Raw genomic sequence first — 25914 nt, 5'->3', positions numbered from 1 at the left:
ACCATTGCTTGGAAAAGAGTGCGAGGCCCCTTTAGAAAAACATTTTGTTAACAGGCATTCTGCCTCAGCCTAAACACCTATAGCTTGCAAAGCACATGCTATTAGACAGGCACCTCTGCAAGACCTTAAGAGTCTCTTAAACTAGTGATAGAAAGGTGTTCCCAATAGGCGATGTTCGGCTTTCAAATCATCTCTCCGTGGAAGCGCCGAGATGCAGCTGTTTAAGGCTTAGAAGCAGCTGACTGTTTCACTACCTAGCTGATCACTGTCAGTCAGGGAGCTCAGAGGTGAAAAGCCTGTCTGAGAGACAATTCGTCGTCGATCAGTTCAATATGTTCCGTACCAGCTCGGCGCACCTGAGATCATTTTGGTAGCCGTGTAGCTCAGATGAGTGAGAGCGTGTGTGTGTGTACCACCGTGATTGGATGCCGGTCCTTCTCAGGTCACAGTAAACCTTCTGCTGCCTAACTTCCCTAATTTTGGGGATCCCTTTGAAAAAGCAAAGGAAAAAAAAACTGGCTCTCATCAGCGTGATTGACCCTCCCCAGTGTGCCCCAGTGGCCTAATGGCTAAGACACTGGCCTCCTAAAACAGCGATTGTGGGTTTGAGTCCCATCTGGGGTGCTCCTGTCCCATTTTGAGCGTACAAATGTCCTTGTGATTTGCAAAGCTACAACCCCACCTTACTCAGTGAGCGTCTCTGCTTTTCTCTCACATACAGTTGGGAGAAAAACTTTTGTAAACAGCCCTTTGGAATGATGTGGATTTCTGCATGAATGGCTCCTAACATGTGATCTTATCTTTATCTAAGTCATAATAATTAATAAAGAGAGTCTGATTTCACAAACAACACACGCCCAACATTTGACATTGCTGTTTCTTTATTGACCAAATGGTTTAAACAATCAAGGTCATTGATGGAAAAAGTATGTGAACCCTTATATTAAGGAGCTAGTGGAACCTCCTTTATGACAAAAACCTCAATCCCCACTTTCTGTAGCGGCTGGTCAGACCTGAGCAGCGGTTAGGAAGTATTTTGGCCTATTCCTCTATGCAAAACTGTTTCAGTTCATGTATATTTTTGGGATGTCTTGCGCTGAACGGCCTGCTTCAGATCACGCCACAGCACTTCAATGGGATTGGGGTCAGGACTCTTACTTGGCCATCCCAAAATATGGAATTTCTTCTGTTTCAGCCACTCTGTTGTTGATGTACTCCTTTGTTTTTGTCATGCTGCATGACCCAGCGTCTTTCGAGTTTTAGATCACAGGCAGACACCCTGACATTCTGCTGTAGAATTTCCTGATACATCTTGGAATTCATCGGTCCCTCGATGATTGCAAGCCGTACAGCCTCCGCCATGCTTCCCAGGTGGGATGAGGTTTTGGAGTTGGTATGCAGTGTTTTGTTATCTCCAAACATAACGCTGTGCACATTTACCAACAAGTTCAACTTTTGTCACGTCTGTCCACAGAACATTGTTCCAGGAGTTGCTGTGGAACATCCATGTGGTCTTTAGCAAACTTGAGAGGGGCAGTGGTGGTTTTTTTGGGGGGGAGAGCAGTGGTTTCCTCCGTGGTGACCTCGCATGATCACCACTCAGATTTCTGTTCAGATTTCTTCTTATGGTGGACTCATGGACACAGACGTAAGACAAAGTCAACCACCTGTTCGCTAGATCCCATACCCACTCAGCTAGTCAAAGATTCCCTCGAAGGACTGGCAGGACCTATAATTAGTATGATGAATGCATCGCTTGCGTCAGGCGTTGTACCTGATCAATTTAAGGTAGCGGTTGTTAGACCGCTCCTTAAGAAGTCAAATTTGGATCCACAAGTTCTTAACAACTACAGGCCTGTCTCAAAGGTCCCATTTCAATCTAAAAGTTTTGAGAGAATAGTTGTTGCCCAACGTCAATCGTATCTGGATTCAAATAATATACTTGAGAAATTTCAGTCTGGTTTCTGAAACAGCATTAACAAGAGCCTTAAATGATATTCTTTTAGCTACTGATGCGCGGAATGCAACAGTGCTAGGTTGCAACAGTGCTAGGAATGCAAACGTTAGGTTGCGCTTCTTCATGCTGCATGGTCGGCATGAGTGGAGCTTTTTAAACGTCTGTACTTAGTGCGCCTCATAAGAAATCGTTTGTCCCCGTTCAAAAGAGATTGTGCGATGTCCTGCAGCGTTCGCAAAGCAAACCTTTGACAGTTTGAAAAGAGGAATTTATTCTGCTTCCTGTGCGTGCAGTAGTTACAAAGTTGAACGTCTTTACACGATCTGCTGCAGTTTTCAGTGGGCGGGCTTTGTCAGATGGCTTGGAAAAACGCACTGTGTTTCGGCTCGGGAAACATCATGAGCAGTGTCCTGCATGTTTTCTGTGTATAGCTGTCTTTTAACGCATACAGAATTCATTCGAAATCATTGATTTCTCCAATTAACAAAGGTCCCTTAAAGGATGAGTCAAAGTAACGTCTAATCGGATTAGTTTCCTTAGAGCTGGTTTAGAGTTTGCTCAAGAGTTTACCTTTCACAGATGCGCAAAAAAGAATGTTGGCGGTGTACGCTTCAAAGCGCCTTACAGCTGTAGGGAGTGATTCGAGACGATTCGTGGCGTGTGCTCGTTCCCATATACCGTACACCCCGGGGTGCAGTGCTAGGATGACGTATAATACCGCTTGGGCAAGTAACGGCGTTATACGCAAGTGCGGGACGTGAGGGTTTTCGTTTGTTCGTTTTGTTTTGCTCTGCTTTGCTTTGTTTTGCTTTCCATCGCGTTGGTAAGAGCGTAAATAAAAAGGCGATTCCTGCGTCTACCACTAATGTAAGAGCTATTTCAAGTGCGACGTGGTGCGGCTTTTCAAATGCTTGTGGGCATTTCTCTGTTGTTGATTCTTTTTTTGTGTGTAACAAAGTGGCATTTTCATGTCCGGACGGGGAGACTTTATCATTCCGACATGAAGCCACCCTTAAGTCCTCTGAGGCGTGTCTGTCTGCAAGGCTTGTATTTTGGAAATGTTTTTTTGAAACGGAGAACGACTTTGAAATAGGCTTCCGCCGGCGCCTTGCGATCCAGGTAAGATTGTAGCAAGAACGCAGCGGTAGTGGGGCTTGCTGTAGTCGTGGCCGAGTGGTTAAGGCGATGGACTAGAAAACCATTGGGGTCTCCCCGCGCAGGTTCGAATCCTGCCGACTACGTTATCCGCCTCCAGTCGGTGTGTTTCGGCGCAAGCAAAGAAGCGCGCCTCTTTGCTGTTCCTGGTGGTTTTAAAACGCCCAATCGCTTGTACCCGCTGCCTTGGAAATAAGTTCTTCAGCGTCCGCGAATGGCATTTTGCAGCTGGAAGCAGATGTCGACGCGTTTTGCACAGAGCACCAAAAAAGCGTCTTTTTTGGAGGCCCAGGCACTGAGCATTGGTGGTTCAGTGGTAGAATTCTCGCCTGCCACGCGGGAGGCTCGGGTTCGATTCCCGGCCAATGCAGTGGCTTTTGCAGCGAGCGGCTCCATCACTTGCATCCCCTTGCAACTCGCAACTCAAAAAACCCACTGAAGCTAAGCAGGTGTGAGCCAGGTCAGTACCTGGATGAGGGTGAGCTACAGGGAAAAACAAAGCTTCCAGCTGGAAGCGGTGTTAATGGTGCCGGCAGTGGGGCGCTCACCCTGAGGTCTGTGCGGGTCCCAATGCCCCAGTATAGTGACGGAGATGCTGTGTTGTAAAAGGGCGCTGTCTTTTGGATGAGATGTAAAACCGAGGTCACAGCGCTCTGTGGTCATTCAAAATGACCACCAAAACCTTTGACAAAAGCTCTTGGTAATTGATGGTCTTCAATAATGCTTCTCCTTTAGGTACATTTTAAATCAGCTGAAAAATGCTGTGAAATGGGGGGGCACTTCAGGCCAGTGTAGGATTTGGGTTACAAGAACCATGAAACTGCACGAGAAAGCCCGTACACTGAATTACACGGCTTTCTATTCAAAGGAGGACAAAAGAAATTCCCTGAGTTCGATTTTTTGCAGCACAGAGAGGAGCACTGTCGTGAGGCCGGTTAGCTCAGTTGGTACGAGCGTGGTGCTAATAACGCCAAGGTCACGGGTTTGAGCCCCGTACTGGCCAGGTCCTTTTCTCCTCTCTTACCAAAGCTGTTAGGTTCCTTTCCGTGGTGAGAGGGGTTGTCATGCAACGCTGCCACATAGTGCCGACAGACAAGAGTGTTGCGGGAGAAGAGAAAAGTGTTTGAAGATTTAAGAGTGTCTTAGGTGGAGCCAAAATCAAGTGTCACAAATACAAGTGGGAGGATTTCCAATGTTTAATATGGTAAAAATAAGCGGAAGTTATCTGCCGGTCCGGCACAGTCTGCCATGCTTTTGTCATATACTGTAAAGTGGTGTCGAACTGGGTGTCGAACTGGAGCCTCACCATTTGCATATGTGAGGCTCCAGTTATACATCGAGTGTCACATTAAATGACAAAAATGAAGAGAGTTAAAGCAGCTGGAGAGGTTTTCTTACAACTTTTGAGCTGACAGTTTTGGAAAATGTTTCCTTCACGCTGCACTGTACAACATAGGCAGCCAAGAGTCTCCAAAACAAAACAGAATTGACAGATAGGAGAAAATTCCCACTCATCCTGAAGTTCCCAAAATCCAGCACTGAGCGTAAACAAAGTGTCTAAGTAGCGTGGGAATGCTAACCCTAACCCTAGCTGGAGTTTGAGCAATCCAGCACTGAGCGTAAAAAGATGAGTCAAAGTAACGTCTAATCGGATTAGTTTCCTTAGAGCTGGTTCAGAGTCTGCTCAAGAGTTTACCTTTCACACATGCGCAAAGAAGAATGTTGGGGGTGCACGCTTCAAGGCGCCTTACAGCTGTAGGGAGTGATTCGAGATGATTCGTGGCGTGTGCTCGTTCCCATATACCGTACGCCCCGGGGTGCAGTGCTAGGATGATGTACAATACCGCTTGGGCACGTAACGGCGTTATACGCAAGGTTTTCGTTTGTTCGTTTTGTTTTGCTCTGCTTTGCTTTGTTTTGCTTTCCATCGCGTTGGTAAGAGCGTAAATAAAAAGGCGATTCCTGCGTCTACCACTAATGTAAGAGCTATTTCAAGTGCGTCGTGGTGCGGCTTTTCAAATGCTTGTGGGCATTTCTCTGTTGTTGATTCTTTTTTTGTGTGTAACAAAGTGGCATTTTCATGTCCGGACGGGGAGACTTTATCATTCCGACATGAAGCCACCCTTAAGTCCTCTGAGGCGTGTCTGTCTGCAAGGCTTGTATTTTGGAAATGTTTTTTTGAAACGGAGAACGACTTTGAAATAGGCTTCCGCCGGCGCCTCGCGATCCAGGTAAGATTGTAGCAAGAACGCAGCGGCAGTGGGGCTTGCTGTAGTCGTGGCCGAGTGGTTAAGGTGATGGACTAGAAATCCATTGGGGTCTCCCCGCGCAGGTTCGAATCCTGCCGACTACGTTATCCGCCTCCAGTCGGTGTGTTTCGGCGCAAGCAAAGAAGCGCGCCTCTTTGCTGTTCCTGGTGGTTTTAAAACGCCCAATCGCTTGTACCCGCTGCCTTGGAAATAAGTTCTTCAGCGTCCGCGAATGGCATTTTGCAGCTGGAAGCAGATGTCGACGCGTTTTGCACAGAGCACCAAAAAAGCGTCTTTTTTGAAGGCCCAGGGACTGAGCATTGGTGGTTCAGTGGTAGAATTCTCGCCTGCCACGCGGGAGGCTCGGGTTCGATTCCCGGCCAATACAGTGGCTTTTGCAGCGAGCGGCTCCATCACTTGCATCCCCTTGCAACTCGCAACTCAAAAAACCCACTGAAGCTAAGCAGGTGAGCCAGGTCAGTACCCAGATGAGGGTGAGCTACAGGGAAAAACAAAGCTTCCAGCTGGAAGCGGTGTTAATGGTGCCGGCGGTGGGGCGCTCACCCTGAGGTCTGTGCGGGTCCCAATGCCCCAGTATAGTGACGGAGATGCTGTGTTGTAAAAGGGCGCTGTCTTTTGGATGAGATGTAAAACCGAGGTCACAGCGCTCTGTGGTCATTCAAAATGACCACCAAAACCTTTGACAAAAGCTCTTGGTAATTGATGGTCTTCAATAATGCTTCTCCTTTAGGTACATTTTAAATCAGCTGAAAAATGCTGTGAAATGGGGGGGCACTTCAGGCCAGTGTAGGATTTGGGTTACAAGAACCATGAAACTGCACGAGAAAGCCCGTACACTGAATTACACGGCTTTCTATTCAAAGGAGGACAAAAGAAATTCCCTGAGTTCGATTTTTTGCAGCACAGAGAGGAGCACTGTTGTGAGGCCGGTTAGCTCAGTTGGTTCGAGCGTGGTGCTAATAACGCCAAGGTCACGGGTTCGAGCCCCGTACTGGCCAGGTCCTTTTCTCCTCTCTTACCAAAGCTGTTAGGTTCCTTTCCGTGGTGAGAGGGGTTGTCATGCAACGCTGCCACATAGTGCCGACAGACAAGAGTGTTGCGGGAGAAGAGAAATGTGTTTGAAGATTTAAGAGTGTCTTAGGTGGAGCCAAAATCAAGTGTCACAAATACAAGTGGGAGGATTTCCAATGTTTAATATGGTAAAAATAAGTGGAAGTTATCTGCCGGTCCGGCACAGTCTGCCATGCTTTTGTCATATACTGTAAAGTGGTGTCGAACTGGAGCCTCACCATTTGCATATGTGAGGCTCCAGTTATACATCGAGTGTCACATTAAATGACAAAAATGAAGAGAGTTAAAGCAGCTGGAGAGGTTTTCTTACAACTTTTGAGCTGACACAGTTTTGGAAAATGTTTCCTTCACGCTGCACTGTACAACATAGGCAGCCAAGAGTCTCCAAAACAAAACAGAATTGACAGATAGGAGAAAATACCCACTCGTCCTGAAGTTCCCATAATCCAGCACTGAGCGTAAACAAAGTGTCTAAGTAGCGTGGGAATGCTAACCCTAACCCTAGCTGGAGTTTGAGCAATCCAGCACTGAGCGTAAAAAGATGAGTCAAAGTAACGTCTAATCGGGTTAGTTTCCTTAGAGCTGGTTCAGAGTTTGCTCAAGAGTTTACCTTTCACAGATGGGCAAAGAAGAAAGTTGGGGGTGCACGCTTCAAGGCGCCTTACAGCTGTAGGGAGTGATTCGAGACGATTGGTGGCGTGTGCTCGTTCCCATATACCGTACGCCCCGGGGTGCAGTGCTAGGATGACGTACAATACCGCTTGGGCACGTAACTGCGTTATATGCAAGTGCGGGACGTGAGGGTTTTCGTTTGTTCGTTTTGTTTTGCTCTGCTTTGCTTTGTTTCGTGGTCAAGAGGCGTAAGGTAAGTCGTAATCCAGGGAGAACACTGGTGGCAAACAGTCCGAGGTGAGAGGCGAGGTCCAAAGTCAAAAAGGCAGAAGGGGAGTCCAATATCCAGAATAAACGAGGTAATGGAAAAAACGCCAGGTAGAGCTCTCAAGGAATAGACTCAATACAGAGCAGCGGGAAGCAGGTAAAGATGGTAAAAATAGCACTGTGTACCGCACGGTGGAGTGTGTGCAGGTGGGTTAACTCGTGCGGCAGCGTTTGTTAATAATCACCCCCTGCTGGTGCTGATTAGATCGCTTAAGAGTTGGTCTTAACTGCCTGGCGGTCATGACAAGCTCCTCTTCAAGCTGTGGTTTAGTTTTGCATTCATGTGTTTCTAGAGCAGTTATTTATGGGGGTGGGTGGGTCTTTCACAGAGGCTCAGGACAAATCCCCCGCATGAAAGTCTACTGTGTGCGTTCAGACAGTCACAGGTCAAGAGCCAGGCAGGAGGACAATGGACAGAAGAGCCAACGAGCTAAAAATAAAAGAACGAATATGAAAAAGCCACCATCTTTTTCTTTTTGACATATTCCGACATTCATGCAAGCCAAGACAAAGTTGCTCGTAGCTACTTGTGGATTCAAATACTCTATCGAGTGCTTTGATGAGTTTTTGCAATTTGATTGTCGTCCTGTCAGCCTGTTTCTGTTTTTTTTTTTCAATCTAGTGATGGAAAGTAAGAGGGAAATGATGGAGCAATCAATAACCGCTCCGGAAAAATGGCAGAAAGAAATGGCCCGTCACTAAGGACATTTGTGAAGCAGAGGAGTGACATCACCACAAAGGCGACTTATTCTGCTGATCGTTTTGGTGAATAATGATTGAGGCGCGTTAAGAGAAAGGTAGCTGCGTCAGCATGCTTAGGCTGCAAAGGATAAAGCAAAGATTTACTCCATGCTGAAAAGAGAAGAAAAGAAGCACAACGTTTCGGCTGTGGAGCCTTCTGCGCCATCTTCTTTAGCGATGGTGATGATGTTTACATTGGAAAAACTGAGACACGCATACCAGAGGAGCTTGAACCACCAACCTTTCAGTTAACAGCCAAATGCACTAACCGATTGCTCCACAGAGACTGACAGCCTTTTGTGCTCCCTACATTTGCAGGTTTATGGTCAAAGAAAACAATCGTTTGCGCTTCTTGTAGCCAGCAATATTTTTTCACTGACAACCAAGAAATTGATTTCATCTTTCACAAAATGTATGGATTTCTTCAAAAACAAGTTATTCCAGAAAGGAAATGAATTCTTGCATTAAACTGAACAAAGCTGTACATGTTTGTCTGAAATGATACATTTGGCACAACAAGACACGGAGAGAGGCACAGCTGGTATTCAGACCCAGGATCGCCTGCTTACTAGGCAGGCACTTTAAGCCACTAGGGAGCACCGCACTTTTACAGACACTTGGACACATCTGCGCTCGGTGTGCACTTAACAATCTCTGAGCCCGTTGCCACTTTCCCATTTAATAGCAGAACTGACGCCAAGAGAAATGATGAGAAATGGCATTTATCTGGCACTTCTCATGGAGCTCAATGCCCTTGACACCTCCCCAAGGCGACAGAGCTGTGCATTCTTTGGCGACAACATTTTTTCTTTTGTTTTATTTCTATACTTATTGATAGAAAAAAAAAACGATATGTCATGTACTGTAAGGGAAATGTCTCTTTTCATGGGGAAAGCTAGCACCAGCAAATGTTGTGTTTAGAAGAAGTGATTTAACATGACACGTGACCTAACATACCGGAGCAAAAGCTCACCCAGCAAGCCCTGCTTTACTTCTACAGGAGAGAAGTAGAGCCTGCAAGATGTTCAGCTGGGTAGCTATGTCAGCATGCCTCGGCTGCAAAGGAACAAGTAATAGGTTTATTGCATGCTGAAAAGAGAAGAAAGGAAACACAACGTTTCGGCCGTGAGGTCTTCTCACACCTGAAGAAGCCTCACACCTGTAAAAGGTTCCATGGTTTTTCTTTCTTCTCTTTTCAACATGGAATACACCTATTGTCTGCAAGATGTGACAATTTCACGGTGTTTTGGAAGAAAACCTTTTTTCTTTGAATTCAAAATCAATCGGAATTTCAGCACGACACATCAACACTTTTTCTGTTTTAAGGAGATGATATTTTAAACCTGATAAAAATAGTAGGAAACACAAGTTTCTTGCTGTGAAAATTTAGATGGGGAAGTGTACTACTGGTAGCAGTGTAGAGCTCTCTGTGGTGGAGTACAAGCACATGTTCTATGGGCCAGTGGCGTAATGGATAACGCGTCTGACTTTGGATCAGAAGATTGTAGGTTCGAGTCCTGCCTGGCTCGTGAGGCTTTTAAACCTCTCAGGTTCCTCGGTAACAGGTTGCCGTCATGTATGTGAACTATAGAAAAGCATTTGCCACAACCCGTAAATTAGCACGCAAGTGCGGGCTAGTTAACACAGAACTGTATGGAGATCATCTCCAGCTCCGAGCTCAATTGCAATGAAAAAACATGCAGAACAGAACTGGAGAGCAGCTGAATTTGTGCTCAGTAGGGTGGGGAGGACTCAGCGCTGCTATTGTTCTAATTGGCATGAACTGCAGGGGATCTGAATCAGAACATGTCAGTTAGTTCGATCATTGCGTCAATATGTAGGCCACGTTAATATAGAATTATTACTTTGTCTGTCTCGTCTTTGTATATAGCTGAATGTCCCTGACAATTTCATGTTAGTTTTTAAGAACGACATTGGTGCTAATATATACATATATAGCATATAAGGAACACGTAAAAGTTTAGTCCATGCTGAAAAGATAAGAAAACCGCCACAACGTTTCATCTTGGAATAAATCTTTACTTGTTGTTTTGCAGCCTACCCATTCTGACCTAACTCCTCCCTTGAAATTCCCTAACAGATAAGGGTACGTAACGGCTCATGCGATGCTCAGTAGCAATTTTTCCCAAAACAAACAAGAACAGCAGCTGAGGGTTTGAGTTTGAACATGCACTTTATTAAAGCAGCTTTTATTTCCATTGATAAATGCTAGATATTCCTACAGAGATTCTCCAGGTGAGTAAGCGATTCCTGTTTCTGTTTCTATTTCTGTTTCATATATATATACAGTATGTATATATATATGTTACATGTGTCTCTGCAATAGTATAAATGTGTTATACACTATCAGGGGCTGCTTTTTTGTGCACCTCATCTACAGCAAGGGTTTTTTTTTTCATTTATGTTTGTGGACCTTCACCATTTGAGGAAGTGAGTTAGATAAGAAAGTTACAGGTATGGTGAGCAATGACTGACAAAGGCACGTACTGCGTATTCCTTACAAAAGTGTAAGCAATTTGTTCTAAAAAACACCGGCTAAAGTACAACATCGTTAGCAATCTTATTACTTAAACAGAATTAACATCAATAAACTGTAAGGTGCTGGTACATGCGAGTAGATTTGATCTTCTATTAAACAAAAATGCAATTACAGCTCTAAAAAGGTCAACCTAGACTTCTGTAACAGATCTGTTCAGGTCATCGCTGTTCCTCTGACCTTGTGAGTCTTTGGAATTTTAAAAGTGTATTTTGCTTGCCTTTCATGTGGTCTGTGTACAAGTCACTGTGGCGTATGCGGTCCTACACAGCCTTGCCTTAGACGTGACGAGCCTCCGCTATGTTGCAATGGAGAAAGGTTCAGTACGGAGCTGCCGAGAAAATTCAGCTGGAAAGCTCGTTGCAGAAAAGCATCGTTATCTGTGTCTATCTGCAGAGCGTCCTTCGTGGGTGCTGAAGATTCGATTTCACAGGCTGCAGGTCCAGGCGATTTAGAGTGTTAAAGGTCCCAGCGAAAACGAAACGGCGCTGGTCCTTTTACACGCACGCACGCACGCAACCAAATGCAAAGGACGCCGTAGTCGGCAGGATTTGAACCTGCGCGGGGAGACCCCAACGGATTTCAAGTCCGTCACCTTAACCACTCGGCCACGACTACAGCGAGCGCCGCGGCCGCTGCCTTCTTGCTACAATCGAACAGGGAGTGCGAGGCGGCGGCGGCGGCGGAGGCAACTTTTTTCAAGTTCGCTCTCCGTTTAAGAAACCTTTTACGCTATACGTGCAAGCACACACACACACCTCAGAGGACTTAAGGGTGGCTTCAAGTTGGAATGATAAAGTCTCCCCGTTCGGACATGAAAACAGAACGTTCTTAGACAGAAAGCAATCAACAACAGAGACATGTGGACGACGATTTCAGTCACTGCACTTTGAATAGCATTTTTACTCCAGTTACAGGAGATGCACCAATGGCCCTTGACCTACGCTCTTACCAATGCCTTGAACATTCAAACAAAACAGCCCTCAAGTCCTGCGGTTTAATATAACGCTGTTACGTATCGAGGCAGTATTTGACTCCGTCCTACCGTTGAGACACGGGGCGTACAGATGCAGCTATTCAAAACAAGCGGGCGATACCACATTATTTTGCGGTGCGCTTTACGCAGTCTACCACGAGTTACCGTAAATTCTCCTATAAAACCGCAAAAAAATAATAGTATCCGGAATTACTGCAAGGTGGAGCTAATAAAGCTCAACCTCTCATGTTTGAGCTGTCGCCATCAAAGTCTTTAACGAAGATATTACTAATAGTATTAATAATGAATGACCTTGGACAAGCTGTAAACTCAAAGTAGTGCCCTGGTCCACATTCTTTTTTTCATTGACCGTCTTTGTAAAAGTAACACCACAGCATTTCGCAATCACGCATTTGTTTCCAATCATGCAAAGTACAGTAATTTTTGAGAATCTCCGATTCACCATGCCTTTCACATGCTCATTAAAGAGATTGATTTAGGAACATAAACATATTACTGTATGCAAACTGTACTGTATACAGTATGTATATGTACATGTATATTTAATGTCTTTACTGTGCCCGTTTAAGCATTGAATATTTATATGGAATTTTACCACTGAAGGGAAATCTTAGTACCTGAGCATAAAAAGAATAGGAGCATACTGTAACACGTGTGAAGGCCATAAACAATATTAATTTTGGAACTTAAACATACAGTATATGGCTGGTCTCGGTACTTTAAAGAAAACATACACACCAGTATTCCATTTCTCCCTAAACATTTTAAGCATCGAAGTCTTTAACTAACGTGATACTGGAGTCAACAAGCTCCGGTACAAGAATTTGATTAAAAGGGACTATAATATGGAATCGCGTATTTAAAGAAATTAATAACGATATAATTATACTCATGTACCGCAACACAAGAATTGTTACATAATGTTTTGTAGGGCTTTTTCGACACTCTTTGTGTGACCTTGCTGGTGGTGCTGTGGGTTAGCTTCCTGACTCCCAAATCACATGTTGTGTGTTTGAATCCTGCTGGAGCCGTTACTTTTTTTTTTAATAAACATTTTTTTTTAAAAAATACAATGTTTCCCTGGCTCAGAGATTAAATAAAACTTCACTCGCACCAAACAAATTTATATTTCTAATTATCACAACATGATCAAATTTAAGTCATTTTAATAACAATGAATAGTCACCTAGGCATTACAATATAAACATTTATATTGATTTAAAACCCATAAATAAAGCTGATACTGTTTAGACTTTTAATTATTTAAAACTGTATTACAGCAACACAATGCACAATGCAACGTAATAATAATAATAATAATCATAATAATAATTGCTTACATTTATATAGCACTTTTCTGGACACTCCACTCAAAGTGCTTTACAGGCAATGGGGACTCCCCACCAATGTGCAGCATCCACACATAAATCGCTATCTTTGTCTTCCGTGTAATAATGTTCACCTCTCTGTCCAGCAATTTAACAATAGTAATAATAATGAACTTTATTGTATATGGCGCCTTAAAAGCTGGCTCCTCAAAGCGCTTTACAGGATAAAAACAATAACAACAATACTGTTAGGCTGGGCAAACGATTTTTTTAAAAGAAATACAAAATGAGATATAATGATGTGTTCCGGCTTAGACATTAATGAAGAGCATAACACGTGGGTGGCCAGCGGGAGTGCTGGCTGTGACGGATTAAACCGGTTTCACAGGTATTTTCACAGTAGAAGGGGACCAGATTTCCAGCGAAAGACACCTTCCCCCCTACAAAACCAAGGAAGTACAGTACTTACTAGTTAAGAAAGCTAGGCTCCTCAACAAAATCGCTTTAACATGCTAATGCGTTGGTGTAACAGTCCGGGCGTGGCAAGCTTCTAATGTCAACCCGACTATGGCGAAAGGAACCCTTCTTTTATTGGAAGACAATGAACATATTCTAGTCCTAAATGAATTAATAGCAAACATGGTTTACATAAAAGACATTTTTCCAAGAAAGTTTAGCCATTGTCACTAATGAAACCACTAAATAAAGACATAAATAAAGAAATCCCCTGGTGCAACATTCACAGGTTAGACAGGAGGTTCAGCTGGACGCTGAGACTACTGCGCTGTGGACACACCTGATCCCAGATGCCGATTCCCTCTGCTGTGACCCAGGGAACCTGCAGTCAGGTAACATTATTTCTCACAACTACCAGGTGAGATTGAGATTGAGTGAGTGAGATTGACCTGATTGTTCCTGCCTCAACGGCAGGGTTGCCAATACACCCAGTCCCCCAGAAGGGACAGGGAATGAAAGCCGAGCCGGTTTTATTACAGCCACCAGCTCAGTTTGTCAGTCTGAGTCTGACCAACAGTGGTTCAGCACCAACCACTGGAGCTGGATGGGCAAGCCACCCGACTGTGAGTGCAGAACATGGAAAAGGGGGGTGTCAGAATCCCCGCCTGCACTGACATGGGCCTGGTGGGTGATGGTGAGTTCAAAGACAGTGAACTAGCTATCCCAGTGCTGGGGCAGCTCCCTGAACCCCTAGAGAGGGAAGGGGGGAGCGAGCAGGTGTCTTACACCCACGCCCAGCGAACGATTGTAAACATGCCGATAGAGGGATTCCTCAATCAGGAAGTGTGCAGGGTGGACCTGAACAGTGAGAATGGAGTAACAATCCCAGATCACTCAGGTGCTCCAGATGACCACTAAGCCAAGGGTCAGGCATGCTCCACCGCTGCACCACCCCCTGCAGGGTTCCTAGAGCACAGGCATGAACAAATTGAAAAAGCAGATGTCCTGGAAATGGAGGAGCAGCATCAGCAGCTGCGTCAGATCTTCTCAGATTTCCAGGATGTTGGTGCCCAAGATGCCACATGGCATACTGAGAAAGAGACCATGTACATGCTGCGCCAACTTAGAAAGGCAACAGTCACTCAGAAGGAGATGACTGGGATCAGCCACCTGAAAAGACTTTTGGGAGGACTGATTGCTGCCGCCACTGTTGTGTGTTTGCTATTTCTGATAGGTTTGCATGCTACTGGCCCCAAGGAGGCCATAGTACAGCATGGTAACTTGACACTGTACGGTCTGGAACCAGACAACATAAGACCAAACTTGAGGTCGTGGATGCCTTCAGGTGCCACACTATTGAATTGGAGAGAAATCCAAGAAACAGTAAGCCCTCAGGAGGTACAGGTAGTTAGTTTGCTTTAATGGAACAAACCTCCAAACCACCCTGGCAGGTGCCCAACACAGGTCTCATGGTTCATCAGGGGGGCTGGGAACAGGAACCGGTGTTATTGTAACACTGCTGATGGGAAGCTGGATCATGACTGACAATGTACTCTGAATGCTGTACTCTTACATCAAGAAGTACTCCGGGTAGCACAAATGAGTCAAAGGTAGCATGTCAAAAGAAAGGAAGTTACTTCTTCCCCAAATATCTGCCTACAGAGGTATCAGATACTGACAGTGAACTTCCTGATTTGTAATGCCTAGACTGAGATGATGTCTCCTACCGTGTTTATACATACTCCAGATGTTATTAATCCTGTTTGTTCCCAATGCTGGTTCCGGTATGAATTCTCGAGGAGAAATGTGGACATTTAAGGTTAATGTTCTAATGACAGGGGACATCACTTAACTCTGTTTTGTTTTGAAGGCAACAACGCCTCAGGACCTCGTGGCCTTCAAAAAGGGGGGATTTGTAGAGGCAATGCTTGTTAATAAGACAGAAATAAGTGTTGCTGTGCTTTCCCAAATGAGGCCCCATCTCTCTCTTCATCTCTGTGGTGCAGCCACAGAGAAACTATTCATGCAGGCTGATTTAAAGATGTTTTCTTTTGATAAGGGACAGCTCCCAAATGGGGATGCACTTAGCTAAGCCTGGCTATCATGATCAATGGACATCCATTGGCGCCTATCTGTCTAGGGAGTGCCAGATGGACATCTGGATTGCATTCCTAGGTGTCAGGAGTAGGTGACTCATATCTCACCTTGATCAACCAGTCAGGGACTGGTAGGGCAATGTAACCCATGTGGGACTCTGATGCCCATTAAACTTTCAGCCAATGACAAGCCGAAGTTCCTCCAGGTAAAAACAGGCAACAGAGAGCCTGGAGAAGGAGAACTAGTAGGACTATTCCAGTAGGAGAATTCTAAGGAGAATTCCAGGGGTGCAAGACAATTCCATGGCAGGACGGCCCAGGAGCAGAAGGCTCCCAAGGGCAGGACATTCTCACAGCACGCCTCCTGACCATCCTGAGACTCAGCCCGGACAACCACGGAACGGCCAGTGTGTCCGAGTGCCAGTACTTTCCTCTGTTCTAAGAGTCGAGAGTGGAGGTTGCCATGAGTAACCAGAGGATCCACCCGAGGTTAGCATCAGCAGCAAGCCTCGTGAACAGGTCGGATCTGTGGACAGCTGAATCACTAATCAGAACAAGCGCTTCATCAGGAACGAACCGGTCCTCTTCCTGACCTGCTGGGACCCACAGTCATCTTTTCTCCTGTGCATAAACTTTGCTAGTTAAAGCCAACACTAACTAGCCGGTCAGTGAGCATCAGCAGCGCACTGTCGCAAACCGCACAGCACAACCTGGCACCAAGCCAGACAGCGCGGATTGGACAGCAACAAGCCTGCAACTGCTTCTTTGAGTCTGCAGGAGATCTGAATCCCCAGAGACTGGATGAGTATTCAACTTCAATGCATTACAGCTCGAGAATTCAATTGTCATCCCAACCAGTTGATACCAATTTAATTCCTAAGAGTTATGTACTTGTTTTGAGTATCCAATGTAGAAGTTATAACCAAGTTCATTTACGAAACGGTCTAAATGAATGATATACTGAACATATGTCCTCTTGATATATGTAACTCTTTGTAACTGACTGAATATATACCTTTTGTATTCTGATAACCCTCTTGATAAGATCTGTTAGGTTTACATGCATATTCTATTTATTAATAAATGTATCCTCGTGTATTAGTACCTATGTGTGTGCGTTGTTTGAGTTATATCGCATGGTTGGATTCTAAGGCCATCCAAAGAATCATTTTATGATTTACTGCTACAATTAATAATTGTCCCAGTTAATGCCCAAACCCTACAGAACTGGTGCCTTCAGAGAGCACGCTACAATCTATACAAGTACGATTCTAGAAATGCTCACCAGATTACGTTTTAAGAAGGAACTGCGCCTCAGGTTCCGCCGAGATCTTAACTCGGATGGCAGGATTCAGAGTCCGGAGTGCGGACTGATGGCGCACGGAGGGTCCATATACTGTGGATCCCTCAGTGATCTTCCGCGTGTTTAAACCGCCAGCGTGTGACTCCCCTGTCCCCGTGACCTCATTGCTCTGCTCTCTCCTCTGTGCAGCCGAACCCGATTCACGGTAAAGTGAAAACAAATATGCCATCAACGTGAGATTTACTCTGGAGCGAGGATAGATGTTACCTTTTTATCATTGATCAGGATGTATGTGATGTGGCGACTAGGTTCAATTTTGTATCCTCTTTAAAAGATTAAGGACTGGGGTGAGCGTGATTTACCACCCTTTCAGCTAAGAACCCGACGTGCGCACCGTTGAAGCTGCATAGACTTGGTCGTTTAACTCTTCTCCATTAGCAGGGTTAAGGTTAAAGAAAAAAAACATTGCTGACTTCTTTTTTTTTGCCAGCCGCTAGCGCTGATTAGCAAGGTTTGTATTTCATGTTTTGCAAGTTGCATCCATTTTAAGAAAAACAAGTCGCGTTAAAGACAGGAAATGAATACTTGCATTTAATTAAGTCTAGCCGTAGGCGGTTGTCCATAATGACCAGTTCTGTTCGAGAAGACAGAACAAAAAAAGGCACCGCTGGGATTTGGACCAAGGATCTCCTGTTTACTAGACAGGCGCTTTAACCAACTAAGCCACGGCGCCCCGGGAGTGTTGTCCTTTTGCAGCCACTTGGACACACCACTCAGACACATCTGCATTCGGTGTGTGCTCCGCCTGCTCGCTGAGCAAGTTGCCACCTTTACATACAATAGCAACATCGACACCAAGAGAAAGGATGACAAATGGCTTTTATCTGGAACTTTTCATGTCCAAGGAGCTCAATGTGCTTTCTGTGTACAACAGGGCCACTGAACTCCACACTGGCCACTGAACCACAGCAGTGGCTTGCTGGCTTGACATCTCCCAAGGAAAATGTTGAAATCGCATGTGGAACAGGAAAATGACCCTCGAGTACGAGGGAGAAAAAAGAAAAAGATCATCTGGAGCGAGCCAACCCATGTCCGGACAGCCCAGTTTCGCCGACGAGGTGGCCTAGTGGTTAAGGCGATGAACTGCTAATCCATTGTGCTCTGCACGTGTGGGTTTGAATCCCATCCTCGTCGCTCTCCATATCTAACTCGTGTGCCTGTTCAACGTTGGCCCTCCTGTCGTTTGCTCCGGTACTAGAGCCTTACATTTCCTAGCGGTGACTAAACATGGTATGGTAGGCTAACGTCGGTATCGAGCAGTAACAGTATTTACGTGCTGCTGCTGCCAAGTGGCCCTGGGTTGAGACCACGTTTTCACTTACTTGCAGCACGAATGGAGAAAGAGATTTTTGACAGTCTCTCGAGAGACTGCGCTAGGTGTTTAGGGATAGACTTTGTCAGTTCCCCCTGGGATGATGGCCTCTCAAATAGTTTGTGATTCCTCTAGACCTTTATACAGAAGAAGCCTGCTTCGTGGCTTAAATCCAAGCTAAGGAAACGAGTTAGAGGTCTGATGCAGAACTGCGAATTCAATGAAGGGGAACACTACAGTACATTGCACTGTATGTGTGAGGAAAGCTGCCCCCTTCGGTCCCTTGTCGACCGAACAGAGGACTGTAAAGGATACCGCCAAGAAACTTAAGGATGCTGGTTGGAATCCAGCTCCAAAGAAGCCCCTTTGGGTGTTATGTCATCAAAAAGTAAGAACAGCGAATCTCCCTTTGATCAAAAGCGCAACAGAACTGTTTTCCGTGGAGCAGGTTTCAGACCCGTAGACCTGTTTTATTTGTAGGGCAGGGCGCATTCCTAAACGCGAATCTCCTGTTTTAGAAATGCTTTGGGCGGCGTGAAGTGAAAATAAGAAATGGGCTCCAGATGCGCATGGAAGCAATCAAGTGTTTGATCTGAGCTGTTTCAAAGACTGCTCAAGAGCTTTCCTTTCACAGAGGCGCAACAATTAATGATGGGGGTGCACCCTTCAATGCGCCTTACGACTCTAGGGAGCGATTGAGACGATTCGTAGCTTGTGCTCATTTCCCTCTATTCCCCGTGTTGCAGTGGTAGGATGGCGTAAATTACTGCTTCGACACGAAATGGCATTATAATCAAGTGCAGGAGCTGAGGGCTTTTGTTTTGTTTCGTTTTCCATGGCGTTCGTAAGCGCGCAAAACAAAGGCAATTCCTGCGTCTAACAGGAATGTAAATGCATTTGAAAGTGCAGTATGGTGCAGCTTGTAAAATCCTTGACCACATTTGTGGTTTGTTGATGTTTTTTCTGTCTGCCAAAGTTGCATTTTGACATCCGGACGGGGAGACTTTATCATTTCAACGTGAAGCCAGCCTTAAACCCTCTGAGGTGTGACTGTCTGCCGGCACGTATTTTGTCAAAGGTATTTATTTTTTTTTAACGGAGAGCGACTTTGAAAACGTATCCGCAGCCACCTCGCACTCCGTGTTAGATTATAGGAGGAATGCGGCGGGAGTGAGCTCGCTTTTGTCGTGGCCGAGTGGTTAAGGCGATGGACTTGAAATCTGCTGGGGACTCCCCGCGCAGGTTCGAAACCTGCCTACTCTGGCGTCTGCCGCACGTCACCTTGTCCCTGTGCCTGTACTATAAAAACGCTAAATCGCTTGGACCCGCTGCCATGGAAAGCAATCCTTCAGATAACCACACATCTTGGGTTAGGACCTCTGGTGCTCTACGTATGCCTTTGAAAACCTAATGAATAAAGCTGAAAGAACCGACACGATATGTGGGTGCTCGTAAAGAACTGTTAACAGCAAGGGTTTCAGTGGGTTAACTGAGGAGAAGGCGTGATCGCTAATTGTTGACTTTGTATTTGGTGTTAGAAACACTCTTACTGTGCATGACGTGCAACAAATGTAGCCACAGAAATTGCATCACGCTATCATGTATGCTATTGCAGACACCAACGTTGCCTAGATAGAAAACCGAAATAGCCGTGGGTTTGCTTTCTGGTCTGAAGGATCTCTCTTCGAATCTCAATCATTTGTCAATGGAAGTAAAAGGCGCTGCAATATGATACGTTCTGAATCAAACCTGCAGCTGTTGTTCGACCTGCAGCTGTTGTTTATTTCTTGACTAATTACAACTGAGTGTCGCATGAGCAGTTACGTAAACTTGTCTGGTATATTTGAACACAAATGCCGTTCTTCAATTAAAACTAACAGTACATTGTCAGGGACATTCAGTTCTATACAAACAAGAGACAGACAAGAGAATATTTCTACCTTTCATGTGGACTACGTGTTGACTTACTGATCTGAATAATTGAAAAGTTCGGGTCATAGCCGATGCAGTGCGTGCTAATTAGAACAGCAAAGCTGAGCTCTCAGCACCGTACTGAGCCCAGGTGTTTTTCTAAAGCTGTCAGGTGCAGTTCATTTACATGAAGGAAATCTCTTACTGAGTACGATTACAATGCAGTAAGTAGCACAGACTACTTAGGGGAGTAGCCCGATGCGTTTAAAAACGACCTGAGCCAGACAGCAGTCGAACCTGCAATCTCCTGAACCGTAGTCAAACGCTTTATCCATTGCGCCACTGGCCCTCGTGTGACACTGCAGGACTGTAACCCAGTGAGATCAGCACTGCAACTAGTAAAATACCCCCGGTCCATTCTTTTCCAAAAGTGAGAAACACCTGTTTACTACATTTTGTCTGTTTTAAAACCATATCTTTTTAAACCAAACCAAGAGTTTGTCTTTTGCACTGATATTCTGATTCATTTCGATTTCAAAGAAAAAAAAACATTATCTTCCAAAGCATCATAAAATTGTCCCTTCTTCCAGACTCTACTTCTCTCTTGTAGTAGTACAGCAGACCTTTCCAGGTGAGCAGATCACAGAGTCCGTAATGAGCTTCCTCCATCAAGCAAAGTACCTGAACATGACTCTGTCTTCATAAAAGCGCCCCTGTAATAAAGAAATTAAATCCGAAATCAAGAGGGCAGTTGCCTACTGAAGTTCAAGAAGTCATCAATTTTAAACTAGCAACACATTAAAGGCTGCATCTATACAAGTACGATTCTAGAAATGCTCACCAGATTACGTTTTAAGAAGGAACTGTGCCTCAGGTTCCGCCGAGATCTTAACTCGGATGGCAGGATTCAGAGCCCGGACTGTGGACTGATGGCGCACGGAGGGTCCACATACTGTGGATCCCGCAGTGATCTTCCGTGTGTTCAAACCGCCAGCGTGTGACTCCCCTGTCCCCGTGACCTCATTACTCTGCTCTCGCCTCTGTGCAGCCGAGCCCGACTCATGGTAAAGTGGAAAAAAATATGCCCTCAACGTGAGATTTACTCTGGAGCGAGGATAGATGTTACCTTTTTATCGTTGAACAGGATGTATGTGATGTGGCAACTAGGTTCAATTTTGATTCCTGCGGCGATTCCTGTGTCTACCACTAATGTAAGAGCTATTTCAAGTGTGGCGTGGTGCGGCTTTTCAAATGCTCAACAGGATGACTTTGCATGCACGCGTGCTTTCATGCAGTCGTTTGTGCAACCATGTCTGCTTACGTGCAAACGGGCGTGGTTTCATGTATGCAAAAAACTTTCCTGGGCTCTTCTGAAGCACATAAAATTATTTGGAGATATACATTTGTCTTGTTTTCCTCTTAGGCTCTAGAATTGATAACTTTTTTTTCATTTTTGGCCTTTTTCTTCGTTTTCCAGAAAGTGGTTGCAAGCTTGATATCATGCGAAGAAACTTCAGGATTCGGGGATCAGTCAATGGATTTTGTTCAGAGTTGGATTGTTGCTCTCTGTGGACCAAGAGATGTTGTTCTATAATGTTTTTTTTTTCAAATTTAAAAATATCATTTTTTCATGGAGCTTTGAAGGGGATGGATTCACCCTCCTTTAGCCAGGACAGAGCTCCAGGAGCCTGGGTAGGATTCTAGCTTTCTCCCCTTGCAGGCACCTGGCACAGAAGACATCATTTTTTTCCTTAAAATATTTTTTTTTTGTGTTCCTTGTTGTTCCAAACTTAATTTTAATCACTTTTAATTAGAGATTTTATTAAAAATAGTGCAAAAAATGACTAATTTCACAAAAAATAATGTAATATAAAATGGTTGTTTTTAACTTATTGTAGTGTTTTAGAAACTACTATGTCTTCAAAAATGGTTGTTTTTCACTCCTAGGAATGAAAGCTGTTGTTATATGATGTTTATTTTCAAATTTTGAAAAAATCAAAGGATTCTAGCTTTCTCCCCTTGCAGGCATCGGACACAGAGAACCTCATGGTTTTCCTAAAAATCATTTGTTATGTTCCCTGGTGTTCCAAACTTAGTTTTAATCAATTTTAATTTGTTATTATGTTAAAAACAGGGTAATAAATTTCTAATTGGACTATAAATAATGTCTTATTGTCTGCTATAAAACTGATGTTTTCAACTCTATTGTAGAGATTCTAGAATCAACTAATAGAGAATTGAAATAAAAAGGGCATGAGAAGACATTACCAACAACGACCACAAGATGGAGATATTGTCTAGAAATTACCAACAACGACCACAAGATAGAGATATTGTCCAAAGAGGCAAGAAGGGCAAAGCTGCGATAAGGTAAAATCATTAAAAGAGATTGCTGTCAGAATGCACATCCGTATCCCAAACAGAATCTCTAGTAAAATATGATAATTTGTGAAACTGGCAAATGAGTGTCTGCTACAATATGATTGCTACATATCTGCATTTGTTGGTTTTTAAGGAGTAAGAGTGCAAGGGGTTTATACCTGCGATCCAGTGTGTTGAAGTATTTCACAACACTACCCCTAGCACATCTGGAAATAAATCCTCAAAATGATTATTGCCCTGGGGATGTACCAAAAAATCAGTGAGCATATATATATATATCACTGTGTTGAAGCTAGAGACACAGAATAACTGCAAACACATCCTAAATACAGTGTTCCTGCACCTTTGACCTCATCCAGAATGTATCGTTTTTTGAAAGGGATTGCTGTCAGAATGCACAACTGAATCCCAAACAGAATCTCTAGTCAAATATGATCATTTGTGAAACAGGCAAATGAGTCTCTCAGGTGCCCATTGCTCATTTTCAGACACAATTATGCAATACTTTCACCATGCGTTGAGCAATAGGGATTAAAGATACCAGAGGTAAGGTTTAAAAGTGATTCTGAGGTGCAACACATCAGCGATACAGCTAGGCATCTGAAATGTGGGGTTTGAGAGCCCTTCAGGGAACACCGTACCCTAAAGGTACCAGAAGTCCACTAGTATAAGCATTAAGTCACTGTCACCCCTGTTACAATGTGATTGCTACATATCTTCATTTCTTTGGTTTTTAAGGAGTAAGAGTGCAGGGGGTCTAAATCTGCGATCCAGTGTGTTGAAGTATTTCACAACACTACCTGTAGCCCATCTGGAAATAAATCCTCATTCTGATTGTTGCCCTGGGCATGTACCAATAAATCACTGAGCATATATATATAGCACTGTGTTGAAGCTAGAGACCTGTATGTAATAATATGAGTCTAAAATGTTATTTTCAGATATATTAATGTAATAAATGATTGCTTATGCTTTATAAACAAATCTAATTAAAATAAAAGCTTAAGTTTTGTATTTATCTTGTACCATAGAACATGATTTTCTTTGTATTTCAAGCCCACAAAGTGTCCAAATGACGCACTACATGATATAAGGAAGATTATCACATGCATATCGGTATTATCTTTCTTACGAAAATGCATTCCTTTCATTACCTTTTACTTTTTAAAATGAACTCAAATTGTGTATAATGTAATAATTTAAATAGAATAGATTCTAATAATATAATGATCCAGTGTGTTGCACTACTTCACTGCTTCACTGCTCTATGCCGTCTGGAAATAAATCCTCAGACTGCTTACTGCCCTGGGCATGTACCAATAAATTACAGGAGCACATCTATATATCACTGCGTTGAAGCAGGGGACACACAATCACTGCAAACACATCCTAAATACAGTGTTCCAGCACCACTGATCTCATCCAGAACGTATCATTTCTTGAAAGGGATTGCTGTCCGAATGCACATCTGAATCCCATACAGAATCTCTAGTAAAATATGATCATTTGTGAAACAGGTAAATGACTGTCTCAGGGGCCCATTCCTCATTCTCAAGACACATGTATGCAGTACGTACACCATGCATTGAACAATAGGGATTAAAGACACCACAGGTAAGGTTAGAAGTCATTCTGACTATATTCTAAAATATTGGACTCATATTCTTATGATGGCAGACATGATGCTGCGTTTTAAGCCGGGGTTAATGGACATTATATGACTGTCAATTCTGTTTTGTTTTGGAGACTCTTGGCTGATTATGTGGTACAGTGCAGCGTGAAGGAAACATTTTCCAAAACTGTGTCAGCTCAAAAGTTGTAAGAGAACCTCTCCAGCTGCTTTAACTCTCTTCATTTTTGTCATTTAATTGTCTGTTGGCACTATGTAGCAGCGTTGCATGACAACCCATCTCACCTGGACCGTACAGGGCTCGAACCCACAACCTTGGCGTCACTAGCACCACGCTCTAACCCACTGAGCTAACCGGCCTCACGACAGTGGTCCTCTCTGTGCTGCAAAAAATCGAACTCAGGGAATTTCTTTTGTCCTCCTTTGAATAGAAAGCTGTGTAATTCAGTGTACGGGCTTTCTCATGCAGTTTCATGGTTCTTGTAACCCAAATCCTACACTGGCCTGAAGTGCCCCCCCATTTCACAGCATTTTTCAGCTGATTTAAAATGTACCTAAAGGAGGAGCATTATTGAAGACCATCAATTACCAAGAGCTTTTGTCAAAGGTTTTGGTGGTCATTTTTAATGACCACAGAGCGCTGTGACCTCGGTTTTACATCTCATCCAAAGGACAGCACCCTTTTACAACACAGCGTCTCCGTCACTATGCTGGGGCATTGGAACCCGCACAGACCTCAGGGTGAGCTCCCCCCCGCCGGCACTGTTACGTCCCAGTGTGTGTTATGTGTGTTTTTCTGTTATGTCCACACTGCTGACCCTTGATTGTTCGCCCTTCCCCATTGGCCAACCATCACACCACTGTTTCAATATGATGTCATCATCAATCAGCCTTCAGCCAATCAGAACACATTTTATTCACTATATAACATGGAGGCTTTCAGAAAGAAAAGGCCTTTCGTTTGACTTCGGTCCCGTTCGGTTTTGGTTTTCGCTTCGCTTCGCTTCGCTTCGCTTCTTGTTATTGCTTCGGCTTCGTTTGTTGGTTTGTTTTGCTTTGTTTTTGTGTATTTTCGTATAGCTTCGGCTTTGTTGTTTTGTTGGTTTTACGTTAGTTTCTTTGTACTTTCGTTTGTTTGTGTGTTCATCCTTGATTTGTCTTTACCTTGCCCAAGTGTTACATGTTCAACTTATGTGTTCTTTTGTACCCTGTCCTGTTGATTACTCTTGTTTTTCCTTATTTGTATTCCTGGTTCACTTGTGTTTTTGTGTGAACTTTTGTATATAAGGTTAGTTTAGGTTGTTGGGTACACTTACACACTTAGTTAATTTTGTATTAGTACACTAGTTTAGTACGGGTGAGTGCCATTTGTCTTGTATGGTTTTGGGTAGTCAGTGCAGGTTAACTAGGGTGTTGAAGACGCAGAAGACCGTGTGTTTCTGGTTTTCTTTTGTTGTCGGATTAGCTTTCCCTCACTGTCCCAGCCAGCTCCATTTTGTTTGTTATTTTCTTTTCTTTGGCACCACTCTAGTTCCTTACCCTTATCACGCTTCCTAGTCCCTCACCAAAACCCATCTGCTTCCAAAAGAATTATCCTAAATGTTACACCCCTTTTCCCCTGGACACTTGGGGTCGTAACATTATTGGGGGTCGTCCGGGATATCAAATTCCCGTCCTAAGGATTTTTTTTTGTGTTGCAGAATTTTGGTGTTGGTACAGGATTTTGATTTGTGGATTGTGTTTTGGCAA

The 25914-nt window shown here is 44.1% G+C and overlaps 8 non-coding genes across 8 annotated transcripts; 6 read left to right on the top strand and 2 right to left on the bottom strand.

The window, feature by feature from the left end:
* The first annotated feature begins 3411 nt into the window (after positions 1-3411).
* trnag-gcc (transfer RNA glycine (anticodon GCC)) lies at positions 3412-3482 on the top strand. Its single transcript has one exon. It is a non-coding gene; the product is annotated as a tRNA-Gly (tRNA).
* A 559-nt stretch (positions 3483-4041) lies between these two features.
* On the top strand, positions 4042-4115 carry trnai-aau (transfer RNA isoleucine (anticodon AAU)). The gene has a single exon. It is a non-coding gene; the product is annotated as a tRNA-Ile (tRNA).
* Positions 4116-5383: 1268 nt separating this feature from the next.
* On the top strand, positions 5384-5465 carry trnas-aga (transfer RNA serine (anticodon AGA)). The gene has a single exon. It is a non-coding gene; the product is annotated as a tRNA-Ser (tRNA).
* A 213-nt stretch (positions 5466-5678) lies between these two features.
* Positions 5679-5749, top strand: trnag-gcc (transfer RNA glycine (anticodon GCC)). Its single transcript has one exon. It is a non-coding gene; the product is annotated as a tRNA-Gly (tRNA).
* Positions 5750-6306: 557 nt separating this feature from the next.
* On the top strand, positions 6307-6380 carry trnai-aau (transfer RNA isoleucine (anticodon AAU)). Its single transcript has one exon. It is a non-coding gene; the product is annotated as a tRNA-Ile (tRNA).
* A 3209-nt stretch (positions 6381-9589) lies between these two features.
* On the top strand, positions 9590-9662 carry trnaq-uug (transfer RNA glutamine (anticodon UUG)). Its single transcript has one exon. It is a non-coding gene; the product is annotated as a tRNA-Gln (tRNA).
* Positions 9663-11226: 1564 nt separating this feature from the next.
* trnas-uga (transfer RNA serine (anticodon UGA)) lies at positions 11227-11308 on the bottom strand. The gene has a single exon. It is a non-coding gene; the product is annotated as a tRNA-Ser (tRNA).
* A 6221-nt stretch (positions 11309-17529) lies between these two features.
* On the bottom strand, positions 17530-17603 carry trnat-agu (transfer RNA threonine (anticodon AGU)). The gene has a single exon. It is a non-coding gene; the product is annotated as a tRNA-Thr (tRNA).
* Between the last annotated feature and the right edge of the window lie 8311 nt (positions 17604-25914).

The sequence above is a fragment of the Lepisosteus oculatus genome, unplaced genomic scaffold (genome assembly GCF_040954835.1).
Source record: "Lepisosteus oculatus isolate fLepOcu1 unplaced genomic scaffold, fLepOcu1.hap2 HAP2_SCAFFOLD_62, whole genome shotgun sequence".
Lineage (NCBI taxonomy): Eukaryota > Metazoa > Chordata > Actinopteri > Semionotiformes > Lepisosteidae > Lepisosteus > Lepisosteus oculatus.
Note: the sequence above shows the minus strand (reverse complement) of the source record. Positions and strands in the feature narration are given on the sequence as shown.